The sequence below is a fragment of the Hippoglossus hippoglossus genome, chromosome 7, assembly GCF_009819705.1.
Source record: "Hippoglossus hippoglossus isolate fHipHip1 chromosome 7, fHipHip1.pri, whole genome shotgun sequence".
In the NCBI taxonomy this organism is placed as follows: Eukaryota; Metazoa; Chordata; class Actinopteri; order Pleuronectiformes; family Pleuronectidae; genus Hippoglossus; species Hippoglossus hippoglossus.
The window spans coordinates 13,385,069-13,398,427 of record NC_047157.1 but is presented as its reverse complement, the minus strand read 5'-3'; the positions used below and the strand labels follow the sequence as shown (position 1 = coordinate 13,398,427).

Sequence of the window (13,359 nt, the reverse complement as noted above, 5' to 3'; positions counted from 1 at the left end):
ATAGAAACATTTGCAAAAACAATAGAAGAATCCTCCCAAACCAATCAGAGTGGGTGATAGGACTTCTACGAAGACATTGTTGTTGATTATTAAAAATCATTCTAATCATGAAAATGTGTTGCCACAAGCCACAATTTAAATGATCTATTGTCCAACTCCTTCTAAGTGAGAGCCAAAAATAGTATTTTATTCTTTTCAACATGAAGCCATTCTTTTGTTGTTCAGCTGTCATATGTTTACTCCGCTATAGCCTTCAGTTTTTATTTGGCATCTTGTATGGGCTCACAGGATAACCACCAAGATTATCCAACCGCAGTTTAAGATGTCAGCAGAAGCATTCGAAAATATTCAAAAATATCCTTATCAAACATTAACTTAACAACCAAAGCAAACTTTGATTCTTCAGCTGTAATATATTTACCTCCCACAAGAAGGCAATGCTTTTACCCCTGTCTGTTAACACGAAACTTGGTGTAAGGATGTGGTAATTTATTTTTGTATCAGTGTCTTGAGCATCACACTCCCGGAGGCTACAACCATACTCTGACATTTTAGTTTGAAAGCAGTGTTTTCAAACTGAAACTATCTCTGTCCATACGAGTGTTTTGGCTCCATATCAGTTTGAATCCGCCTCCATACGAACACGCCTGAAAACACACGTTGAATGAAACAGTGGGGAGGACATGATGTTTTTATTTAGCCGATAAAAACAAGAGCTGTGGCTGCGAGGTTCTCTGCTCCAACAAACCATTGGTCCTGGTCGTGTACATTGTTGGAGGGTCATCACTGAAGTAGAGATGCAGAGCTTGGTCACAAGTATTCTCATGAATGGGAAGCTTTTAAATTATTCTACTTTATAATGATCCTTTGATTTGTTTAGATGAAAGAGGAACGGTCTGGGCTGCTGATGGTGAATATGGACAATGGTTTGGTCATAATGACTGGTAAATCTCAGTCACGGACCACCACATCAAGGACAATTAGCATTAGCTTGACTCTGCAGGCTCACCCCTTAAGCAGGATGAGAAAAGTGACCTGCTGACTAAGCACATTCCACCTGCAGCCTTCAGTTCAAAGAGTCACAAATCTACACCTCAACGCTCCGCTGCCATCCAGCCACCACCTACCCTGAGGCAACGCTCACCCTCCTCCACACCGCGGGTGACCCGGTGCTCCATCAACAACAACATCCCAGCCCATTCACAACACACGGAGCTGCTCTGACCACTGGCTGAGGCGCTACCTGCCAGCTAAGTGCCCCAGGTGACGTTTGAATGGGCTCCGCTTCAGAATTAGCCGCACCTCTCCCCCTTCAGAGAGGGGGCACGAGGGAGGTAGCATATGGCCGCCTCGGATGAATTCCCCCACTGTTTCAAAAGGCTCCCAGAAGCCTTCGGGGTGATCGGAACTTCATGCTCTTCTTTACTAGATTAAGTCTAATAATCTCCCAGTAACGAGACTTTAAATCCAGAGCGGTAAAACACCGGGCCCCGGGGTTCACTTACACACTGCTCATGCTGTTTTCACTTTAACACTATTTTATGACTGCAAGTAAGAGTTAATGTCCCCAATCAACTTTCTCCTCATCTGAGAGCAAAGAGGAAGATTTGTTGTTTAAAGGATAGAGTTTCACTGAATGTAAATTTATATATATATAAGATGTCATGTTAAAGGACACAGAATACACTCAGTCTACATTTATTGAGATTAGAAGAAAAAAAATCTAGTAGTAGTTTTAGCCATACTCTCTAATGATAGAACTAAAACTGAACTCACCAAAGTAATTCCAGTGGGTTGGGAACATCGCTGTGACATGTGGTCAGACAAGTTAAGGCACATTATCTATACTGCTTTATTTGAAGAAAGAAATTACAGCAGTTGCACCAGAAATGTCATTAATAATCCACTGCTGCACAGGAAACATGTGCATTTACAGATACAGCAGGTAGAGTGCATCAAACCACAAAGTTAGTTTTGCAATGTGTCTGATGTTGCATTGAAAGAATTAGTTAATATTCCTCATCAGCATTGACAAAGATGTTTTTCTGATTTATCTTGGTTGCAACACTTGCATACCACCACCAACAGCCCCCTTATGAAACCACATTTAAATTCACTAGATCCAGATTTTTATTTGGATCTGCACCAAATTACACACACTTTATCAATACTAGTCCCATAAACATGTCTGATTTTTTAAATAAAGATCCATAAATCTCTCTATGAAAAAAGGTCCCATCTTACAATGCTAAAGAAAGTGAAAAAGCAATGTCCTGATCCTGATCCACAACTAAATTAAATGTGATCTTCCCTTATCCATACCACATGCAGTTTTGTGGTAAACAGTCCGGTAATTTTTGTATATTGCTGCTAACCGAGAGACAAACAAACACGGTGGAAAACATCCTTGGCTGAGGTTTTATAAACAATACAGAGTGAAGAAGATAGCTCAGAGTTAGCATTTACAGCTGGCATGTAAAAAATGAGAGTACAAATTTTATCCCGGTAATTTTTTTCTGTATAACTCTTCCTACGGGTAAACTCTTTCTTTCATGATCCAGAAAAATGAAAACAAAATGTTGTATTATTCATACAACAGGCAAGGTTATTTTAAGATCCAATGAGAAAAGAAACATTATTGTGAGCACTTTTAATTACTGTTACTGATGAAAGGCAAAGTGACTCCATTGTGAAAGTTATAAATCCTGACTCATACTGACATATGGACAAGAATGCCCCTGGTTACCTTTCCTGGGAATTACTGTTGAGTTCATAATGAAACAAGGACTCCCACTGGACTGTTGATTAGGCAGATGCCTTCACTGAGCTACATGGGACGAGCGTCAGGCCCGTCTCCTGCCCCGCAGGGACTCACTTCATTCATTCACTGATGTAATTCATGGCCAACCCAGACACAGGCCGGGATGCTGCACCCTCTCTCGTCTCCACTCATTTAATTTGGAGAAGGATGCAGAGGCAGCGGAGGCAGGAAGGAACCCAGTGATGAAAGATATTAGACTGTGGCCTTTAATAGGAAATCCATCCTGAAAATAGAACTAACATTTAGTTTGGTTGTGTTATATGATTAGGCATTGACTGTTAATTAGTAAGTTGCTCTGAAGAACCTGATTGTGTGGATCTTTAACACTGGTTTCCAACCTTTTTGGCACATGTCCCCTTATGACGAAGATTTGCATGATTTCCATTTCCCCAGTTTTCAACTAGACTGAGTGCCACCTTTCATATTGTTTGGTTTGGATAAAGTCAAAATCACGAAAGCTTAGCCAGTAAGGTTTTTCATACAGAAAATCTTAATAAATATATATCATCATACTCATATCTGTGCATAAAATATTCCAGTTTCAAGTTTATCTATGTCATATATGTATGAGTGCGTTTTTCTCAGAACCTGTGTGCACATAGATAGATAGATAGATAGATAGATAGATAGATAGATAGATAGATAGATACAGTCCCTGACAAAAGTCTTGTCGCTTGGGTACAAGTTGACCTTAAGTGCCCCTCAAATATATTTGTAATCAATTTTTTTTTACAAGAAATGGCTAATTTCAATCCCAACAGCTTTTTAAATAATGTTTTGGTGCCAAACGAAACTGCTGAAAAGCATTCTAACGTTCACAGCTTGGTAAAGCCCACTGAGTCAGTTTTTGCAAAGACAAAAGTCTTGTTGCCTTGTCATATGATGCACCCAATCCCAGATTACAGCCTCACCTGTGATCAATAATTGATCAATCAATTAGTGGGTGTGTATAAAAAGAACCCCAGCACACCAGACCTTCACATCAACTGTAACTTGACCTCTGACAACATGCCTAAGATTCACCCTGAGACCAAAGCGTTGATTATCAAGAGGCTGAAGACCAGATCCATTGCTGAGGTGGCTGACACCTTCAATGTGTCTCAGCGTCAAGTACAAAGAATAAGAAAAAGATTTGAAGAGACTGGAGATGTTTTTGACAAGCCCAGGTCCGGCAGACCCCGCAAGACAACTGCTCGGGAGGACCGTTTGTTGGCTCGAAAATCCAAGGCCAGCCCCTTTTCCACTGCAGCAGAGCTCCACCAGGCCTGGTCACCTCAAGTCCCCGTGTCAACCAGGACAGTTTGTAGAATGCTGTCTCGAAATGGCCTCCATGGTCGAATCAGTGCCCAGAAACCAGCACTAAACAAAAGGCAATTAAAAAAACGTGTGGCATTTGCCAAGGCCCATAGCCTGCTAAAAGGATGGACGCTGGAAAAGTGGCAGAAGGTGGATTTCTCAGATGAATCTTCGGTTGAATTACATCACAGCCGCCGCAAATATTGCAGGAGACCTACTGGAGCCCGCATGGATCCGTGATTAACCCAGAAAACAGTTAAGTTTGGTGGCGGAAAAATCATGGTCTGGGGTTACATCCAGTATGGGGGTGTGCGAGAGATTTGCAGGGTGGAAGGCAATATCAATAGCCTAAAATATCAAGAAGTATTAGCTACCTCTTACATTCCCAACCATACAAGGGGTCACATTTTGCAGCAGGATGGTGCTCCATCGCATACTTCCATCTCTACATCAAAGTTCCTCAAGGCGAAGAAGATCAAGGTGCTCCAGGACTGGCCAGCCCAGTCACCAGACATGAACATCATTGAGCATGTCTGGGGTAGAATGAAAGAGGAAGCATGGAAGACGAAACCAAAGAATCTTGATGAACTCTGGGAGGCATGTAAGACTGCTTTCTTTGCTATTCCTGATGACTTCATCAATAAATTGTATGAATCATTGTCGAACCGCATGGATGCAGTCCTTCAAGCTCATGGAAGTCATACAAGATATTAAATATGGATCTCACAGCACCACTACTTAATTCACTGATGTTATGCAACATATTTTTGTATTTGAAGTAAATTATTTGTTCAATTTTCACATTACTCTCTGTAGGCGACAAAACTTTTGTCTTGCCAAAATCTGACCTTTCTGTGTTCATTAAATGATCAATCTTTCTTCAGTGAAGCAAATTTATTTTAGTATATTAAACATAATTTGGGAGGGTTTTAGCTTCCATATGAGCCATTTCTAAAACCAATGGATAAATTAAAAGTCAGGTTATAAGCTGTTGTTTCTACAAAATGGATAAGTGACAAGACTTTTGTCAGGGACTGTAGATACAAACATTGATAGATAGATAGATTGATACTTTATTGATCCAAAGGGAAATTTAGGAGGGACATACAAACGGTTGAAAGAGAACACAAAAAAGCAGCAATTTAGTGCAGTCGCCTGACTTAAATAAATATTTTTAAAAATCACAATAGGAACAATGAATGCTATGGTTTTAAAGTAAAGGTAAATATGAGGCAGTTAGTTAAGTTTATATCACAGAGACCAGGAGCAAGGAGAAACCCCTCCTGGTTCTTTGTCAGATGCTTTTCAAACTGGAGTCAAAGCCAATCCTGCTTTTACCTCCGTGGCGGTCTGTATGCTAAGCTAAGCTAACCGTCTCCTGGCTCTTTATGAGAGGTTTAACATTCTCCTCATTTAACTGTGGAAGTTTATTTCTACAACTTTATTAAAACGTTCCTTTTAATAAATCATGTTAATAATACAATGTATACCACACATACAATTGTCAAGAGTTAGAGGCATTTGAAGAAAAAGCACAAGTTCAATTCAAAAAAAATGTTGAACTCGTTTTTGGAGAAATTAATTTCTGCCATTTTGACAGTAAAAAAGAGTCATAAAACAGCAAGTGATGCCAAACTGGTCTCATATCAGTGGCAGTGTAAGTACTTCAGATGTTGGTTGTGTCAGATCAAAACGAGTGTGTTTGGGTTCCGAGAAAACACACGCTGAAGACAATGACATTCCAATCTGGAGACAAGCAAAGCCTCCTCATCAGGAAAAGGGACCAAAACAAGGTTTCTCGGCTTGACGGTGTCTCTTCCGACCTTATGCCAGACAGCCGACTGGAAATGCCAGGAATGCTAGACTGCTGCTCAATAGGAGACCATGTTCTACTTATTGGCTGCCGGTGGGCAGATCCACAGGGACAATGTCCGAGATGAGTTCCCACACAATAGGAACAAGATATTTATGACTCTTTGGTCACGGAAAAAAAATTAGACGTTCACACTCGGACGTTCGAGGCTCCCGTCCTCCCACTGACACACTGGGAGAAATGCAGCTCCAGGCTGACACCCCTCACATTTTTGGGCTGTGTCTGAACAGCTGAAGAAAAGGTCTCCCCTGAATCCAACCAAGCTGTCCCATTTAGGATGATTTAAATGGCCTGTTATTACCTTTCCTGGCCTTTGTTTCTCCACTGGTATTTCAAGTATTACGTTTCGGCGGCACTCACCAGACAGGAGCCAGGCAGAATTCTGGCTCGGTATTTCACTGGCATGTAAAAATTACTGGTGATAACCCAGGCAACCAAAATGAGAAACCAGGCCTCACGTGCACTCACCAATGGAAACTGAGACACATGATCTGTGGATAAGTTGCAATAAAATTGTGTTCAAATCTAGTAAGTGGAAATAAAAGATGCAAGGAATGCTGATTTTAATCTATACTTATAGTTTTGAAATAAATGACTGACAATTGAAATGAATGACAGTTAAGGATCACACAGACCACAAATATGAAACGTTATTCAATAGTTTAAAAATAGGTAAACTAAGTGTATTTTCGTGTTAAAGTGTACATCAAAAAGGTTAGTCATAGAGAGGTATTATCAATTCCAGTGTGTTTACTGATTACTTAATATAATTAGGTTTTTTGTGTTACCATATGTGTATAACTTTTATGGAATTGATCTATTCCATTTTCAATTCAATTTTATTTATATAGCACCAAATCATAATATACTTTATCTCAAGGCACTTTACAGAGAAGGTCGAGACCTTAAAAATGATAGAGAAACCCAACAGTTCCCACAACGAGCAAACACTTTGGTGACTGTGGAGAGAAAAAACTCCCCCATTAACTGGAAGAAACCTCCAGCAGAGTGTCGGCTTTTTAAACTTAAAAGCAACTGAAAAATGAACATGGGCCTATTGAATGTTTCTTGTACAAAAACAAACTCACTCTGAAACAAAGTGAGTAGCCAAAGCAGGTAGGTTGATTGAATGAAGAGAAAAATGTACAATGTCCTCGTCTGAACTCTCCTTGGTTTGAACAATCATGACAACACTCTTTTTAGAGTTAAATTTGATACTTGATACTGAAGTTGCACAACATAGCTTGAGCAGTTGTTGTGAACCAGCACCCAAAACAACTAAATCATCAGCGTACATAAGATGGTTAATAAGACTCTCAACCACTTAAACAGCCAGACTTTAACTTCTTCGAAAAAACATACGTATACTTGAAGGGAATAGTGACAGTATTCCACATTGTCGGACCTCATTGGTTGCTAGAAAGGGTGCAGATACATTGTAACCCCATCATTATTTATACTTTCTATCATTTGTTTCTGCTCTGAGTGTCATTATCTGATCATTGGAGTTTCTCCTGCAGCTCTGTGATCAGACTCATGTCATACGGCCTTCAGACCTGGAGTGCCACCTACTGGTGTCTTGTCAGAACAGCAGGCGAAACTGGGAACAGTGGAGTCATACTACAAATGCATTTGATTCTAAACGATCAGACATAAGATTGTAAGTTTCATTTGGATTTGAGATTTTATTCTTTGGCTTGATTTAAAATATTGTTTTAAACTCCTCAGGTGGATATTATATAATTCCATCAATATTTAATTTGAAAGGTTCAGTTGCTCCTTTTCTGCTCAATTGTAAGGTGTGTAATTAGTTGCACCAATTAGTAAACACCCCTATTGATGCTCATTACACTTTCATACTGCCAATTAGGAGCATGGACTCACCAAAACCTTTTCATGAGCCTCCCATTTCCTCACTGCTATCTATTCTACTCTTCAGCTGGTCTTCTGCTATTTGAACCCCATATCCAGACCTTTCCCAATTAGACCCAACTTCCACTTTGTGGTTTACTTGCTCTGAGACGAGGGAGAAACAGAGTCCTTTAACAAGTGGGCCTCATTCTCTTGTTCACATGGGGAAGTTTACCCACATCTGTCTCAGCACCTAACCCCTGGAAGAGAGGGGGTCAGTGCCAAGGCCAAAGGTCAGCACTTGTCCCATTGTAAGCTAGAACCAACATGGACCCCAAACGAACACTGCGGTCAGCGGGAAACGCAGCCCGGTTGGTTTTTCAGGGCCACGGATGTGTGAACTGAACAGGAGTTGTGCTTTGAGGTGGCTTTCTGCACGGAAGTGTTTGAAAGGGACTCTTCAGGTTTCCTTATTAAGTGAAGAACAAATAATTGTCCTGCTTTGTTGCGTCTTTTCTGCGTCTTCAATGGCGCGGACACAAACAGAAAACAAAGCTGCGGTTGGAGAATTTGCAGGTGTGCATGGATGCGTGTGAAGCTGCTGGAGGGAGCACCACCATGTGAGAAAACAAAAAAGTCTATGTGGCACTCGAGGGGGAGGTCTGTATGAGAACAGATCTAGTTAGCAGCGTCACAACACATCTGATAAAATAGGCGGTCAGGTCAGGCCAGGCTTGCTGCAGTGACCCTGTGGTATTCAACCAAATGATAATTATAAAAAAACAGCAGTCCTGCTCCCCTCCCCTGGCACTCCTTCATTCTCTGGCTCCCTTTCTTTCAGTCTTATCAGCAAGCCACCCTCCATAATTGACCTGATTCCCAGATTTCCGTTCCTCTGACCACCCTTGCTGTTGCATAGAGGTGGGCAGCATTGGTGGCAGGAGACGACTGAGAGCGAAAGGAACCCAAAAAAAGAACGTATTCTTCTAGCATCTTGAAAGAAAAAGGGAAATCAGCATAATGACGTGCTCCCCTACCACACATTCACTCTCTCACCCACACCTACACACACTCCTTCTCCACACGGCCCCTCCTCCCACTCCCGTCCGCATCAAAATCTTGATTAACCTCCTCTCTCACTCCCCCTTTCCCACCCACTCACATTCACACATACACATAGGCACAAAGTGCCTTGGAGGCCCCCTGACAGATGGGGAGAAGGGTTTCGGGGGGTTCCTCTGAACAAATGGCACCCTGGTTTAGTGTGGTGTTGTCAGGGTTTGAATTGATCTCCGGGACTACAGAGGCTTCTCTCTGCCAGTGTGTCACAATGGCAACAAGTGTGTGGAGCTGGGAGCAAGCTTGTACAGGCATGGGACCCATACCTCATGAATGATAGCTTAGCAAATGGCCCTCCTTTCACTGGCTTTCATTGTAGGGCCATCTCTCGTTTTCTTTCATAGCCTACTCAAAAAACTTGCCCAGCTTTGTTGGTTTTATTGGGTTTGATTGGTTTGAGATTCTGAAACGTGTTGGTTTTTGTGTGATTTTGTATGTGTGAACTTCGGTGTAAGGTGGATGTGTCTGTGTGTGTGGGTGTGTGTGTGTGTGTGTGTGTGGTGGTGTGTGGTGGGGGGGGATTGTATTTTTGTACATTTTTGCTTGTTAAATTGATGGGCACTGTGCTCTCACGGTATGGTCTCTGGAATGATGTAAAGCTATCTGTCATTGGCCAGAGCTGCTGAATGTGATTCAGTTTTATATGAATGGTACTTCCTGGGAGGTCGTGGGTGTTTTTCACTCGCTGAGATAAACACCATGTGCACAATTTTCCCAGCTTTCCATAAATTCAGGGAGATACACAGCAATGAGGCTTTCACACAGCTATAACAGCCATATATTCATTCATGTCAACCTGGAGGCTCCTGAAGAACTCCTTAAACAGCATCACTGATGCAAATAACATCCCATTTGTTTAGAGGAGGCATAAAAATCCATGCATTTACTTTTGCCTTTTTGGTTCTAAAGTCGTATATTTGTCTAATATGGTCTCATATATCAGCATAATGAGCCTGTGTCTCCTCCGGAGGATAAAGCCTGGTTGAAAGTCCACTCTGACCCCTCATCTGACCTCGGCTGGCAGTTTACAGGCTCGCCAACAATCGTCCCATTGGCAGATAACAACGGCATCATCCCTCCAGGGCCACTTCATCACTGTCACTTCTCCTCCCTCTGGTTAATGTTTCACTAGTCCTCCGTTTTCTGCCGCTCGGCTTGCAAAAGAGGGGGGAGAAGGAAGAGGAGCAGAGGAGGTTTGGTTAATGACAATAGAAAAACAGAGGGTGATCAATTGATTGGTAAACAAACAGGCCGGTCAGGCAGCCGCAGAGCAGAAGGGACCCAAAGGAGCCGAGCCTCCTTATCTACCACTGGTGACGTTCCCATCCATCATTGCTCATTATCATGGCTGTATCGAGAGGTGTTGAAAGGCCTGATTACCTTCCTGCTATCAGATCTCAAGATAGCACAAGGAGGAAGTTTTTGGTCGGGCAACATGATGAACTGCAGTGTCTTGTTAAGTTTTCTTTTTGTGGTTTGAAGGAATCATCTATTGATTTTACATTGTACTTCTAAATAGCTCGAGGACTTTTATGAAAGGAACGCTCAATATTTTAGCACCTTAGCCAGTTTATCCTGACATTTAGTTTTAAATATGGGGTAATATGGCACCAAAAATGCTGAATCCTACATTTTACATAATGGAACTGGATAGCATCTTTATTTACACCCTCCTTGTCGAAATGATCACTTATTTCCATCCAGCTCTAGTTTGTAATAGGCTTTAGGCTTTAGCCTAAGCTGAGATAACTCATCTATAGGGATATTTTTTCATACTTTGAAAAGCTCCCTCACATCCATGCAAGAAGAGGAACAACTGCTTTGTGTCCTGTAATTAGCCCTAAAACATAAAAAGCTAAGAGTTTCATGTGAGCAGCCGCTCAGTGACAGCAGGACCAAATACAGAGAGTTTAACACGAGTGCACATTTTTTCCCCAGCTCAGTGCAGTGCAGTTGTAGCGTAGTGGAGCTCATTCACTGTTAGTATGAGTGACACAACAAACTACAGGGTATGCAGACATGCACACAGAGCCTTGCGTACACCCTCTGATGACAACATTGACCATGGCTTTTCCTTGTGTACTCACGGACACTTAAAGTATAAAGCTGCTTTACATTAATCTCTTAAACAGATTCTGCATGTGAATATGCAGAATCTGTAGGTGAGGGACACAAGTTTACAGCGTGACCAATCATGTTTGAGCGATTTGACACATGTGATAAAAGAAACCACTAGACATGGTGTCTGTGCCAGTTAGCTGATGGGAGCCGAGATTGGGCTTACACTGACCTGATGGTTAAGATTGGTGAAATCTCCCTTTATTGTCTTTCTGAACGACTCTACAACTTGTTTCTGTTCCTTGGTCACATGGTGTTCCAGTGTCAATAGGGACACTTCCAGCTCTGATGTGAAGCTCTGATTAACCTGTTCAGCAGAGTTGTATTCATATCATGAACACAGAGAACAAAATCTACAGAGTAGCTCAGAACGTGGAAGGATATACACACGTATACTGTACATACAGTACTTTGACAGGAGCAAAGAGAGAAGTTGTGTTTGAATTCTGGAGACAGATTTGAATGCTGGGTAATGGTTGGCTTTATAGCTGTTTAAGCAGTCGGCCTCACCCCAGGCTGATGGTTTGGGTCAGAGAGCAAAGGTACACATCTCATACATACTGAGGTGTCAGGACGATGTGCCCCCTTGCTCGCCTTTGTGTTGCCCACTCTGCATAGCAATGGCAAGTACACCGCAATATGTTTGAACTGTCGAGGTGAGCGTGTATTGTTGAGGAGGTAAGGTCTGCATATTAAGAAAACACGGAGAGAGAACAGGCGACTGAAAAGACCTTTGAATGAGAATCAATTAATTTTCATTTACCTCCATTAGCACTGGGCAGGGATTTGCATCTGTGAACCCATTGCCAAACTGGCAGTGGTCCTTTTAGTGAGGGAGAGGGCCACATTAAGCTAATGATGGGGGGCAGAGAGAGAGACAAAGGGCTGTATGTGCGGGAGGGGAGGCCTGGCCGTCCTCTTCTCTCATTAGCACCACAGTGCCCTGCACTGCTGTCACACAGCGAGCCCTCACAAGCAGATCATTAACCCCTAGCTGGGATATGGAGAAAAAAACTCAGCCTGTCTAATATAAAAAATGATGTTAGCTTTATCATCTTTGGGGGAAAACATGTTTTTTAGTTTGAGCGACCTTTACTATGACCAGCCTTTAGTGTGACATGCTGTGTGTAATGCATAACAACTACATTCTTAGCATATCTTCATATTGGGAGTTTAAAATCCTGAGTGATACATGATGAATCCAAACAAAAGGAAATAGGAAATTTGCTTCAGCAGGCCGGCCTATACTACAATACTCACATCTTTCCCAAATGAGCCCCATGAGCAAGGCACTACCCTTTGCTGCTACTGACACAAAAGACAAGCTGTGGAGGTGGCTCAGTGACCACCTCCAGGTGAGCCAGGGAGAGGGGATTGGCACAGCTGAGACACATGAGTGACACAGACACTCATGGGAAGAGAGTGTCTTTGCTGAGCTGCAAAGCTGACATGCCAGCAGAAGATGCTGGCAAGTTTATGTTTAGAGTTTGGTGAGTTTATGTTTGACGTTTTGAGATAAAAAGTTAAAGCCTAAATGGTTTGTCCCTGGTTGTTGTGGGAAGACCCCGGTGGCATCGTCAATTGCCACACAAACGTCAACTGCCTGAACAATAAAGTTCACTTCTTTTTGTCAACTGCACGATGGGGTTTTCTGTTTATATTGGATTGTATTTTGTCTTTAGTGGTTGTAGGTGTTGGGAATACGGTGACTTCTCCATTATTATTAATGCTCCCAGAGAACTTTTTTTAAGTGAGCAGGTACAGATTTGCTGATACTACACCAGTCATTAACTTAAAGTGGACATAGCATGCCCATTTTACCACAAGTTGATATGGTTCCTTGGGGTCTTAATGAAATGACCATGTAGGGAGACTTCCAGTTCCTTGTTACGACACAATACACAGGAAGCGCAATCGAGTCGCTCAAGCATGACGTTTCTGACTTAGAGGAACTATAACAAAACGCGCGAGTGTTTTTTCCCCAGAGTTTTTGGGTTGGTAGACATGCCAGATACCCACATTAACCTGTAGAAGCACTAACAAAGTGGAATTTGCATGCTATGTCCCCTTTAAAGGTTCAGTGTGTAGAATTTAATGGTGAAGTTTCATGTTGCAGCTGAATACCCCTCACCTCACCCTGCCCTTACAAACATGAAAGAGAACCTATGGTAGCCTTCAGTTGTCATAAAAATTCAAAAGGTGTTTAGTTTGTCCAATTTGGAAAAAAAACATGGTGGCCTCCGTAGAGAGGACCCTCTCCTGATGTACATGTAAAGTATAC

The 13,359-nt window shown here is 42.0% G+C and overlaps 1 long non-coding RNA gene across 1 annotated transcript; it reads left to right on the top strand.

Annotated features, from left to right (window-relative positions):
- Window positions 1-3,868: 3,868 nt before the first annotated feature.
- Window positions 3,869-4,995, top strand: LOC117764530. The gene is made up of 2 exons (XR_004614407.1): window positions 3,869-4,517; window positions 4,583-4,995. It is a non-coding gene; the product is annotated as an uncharacterized LOC117764530 (long non-coding RNA).
- Window positions 4,996-13,359: the final 8,364 nt, after the last annotated feature.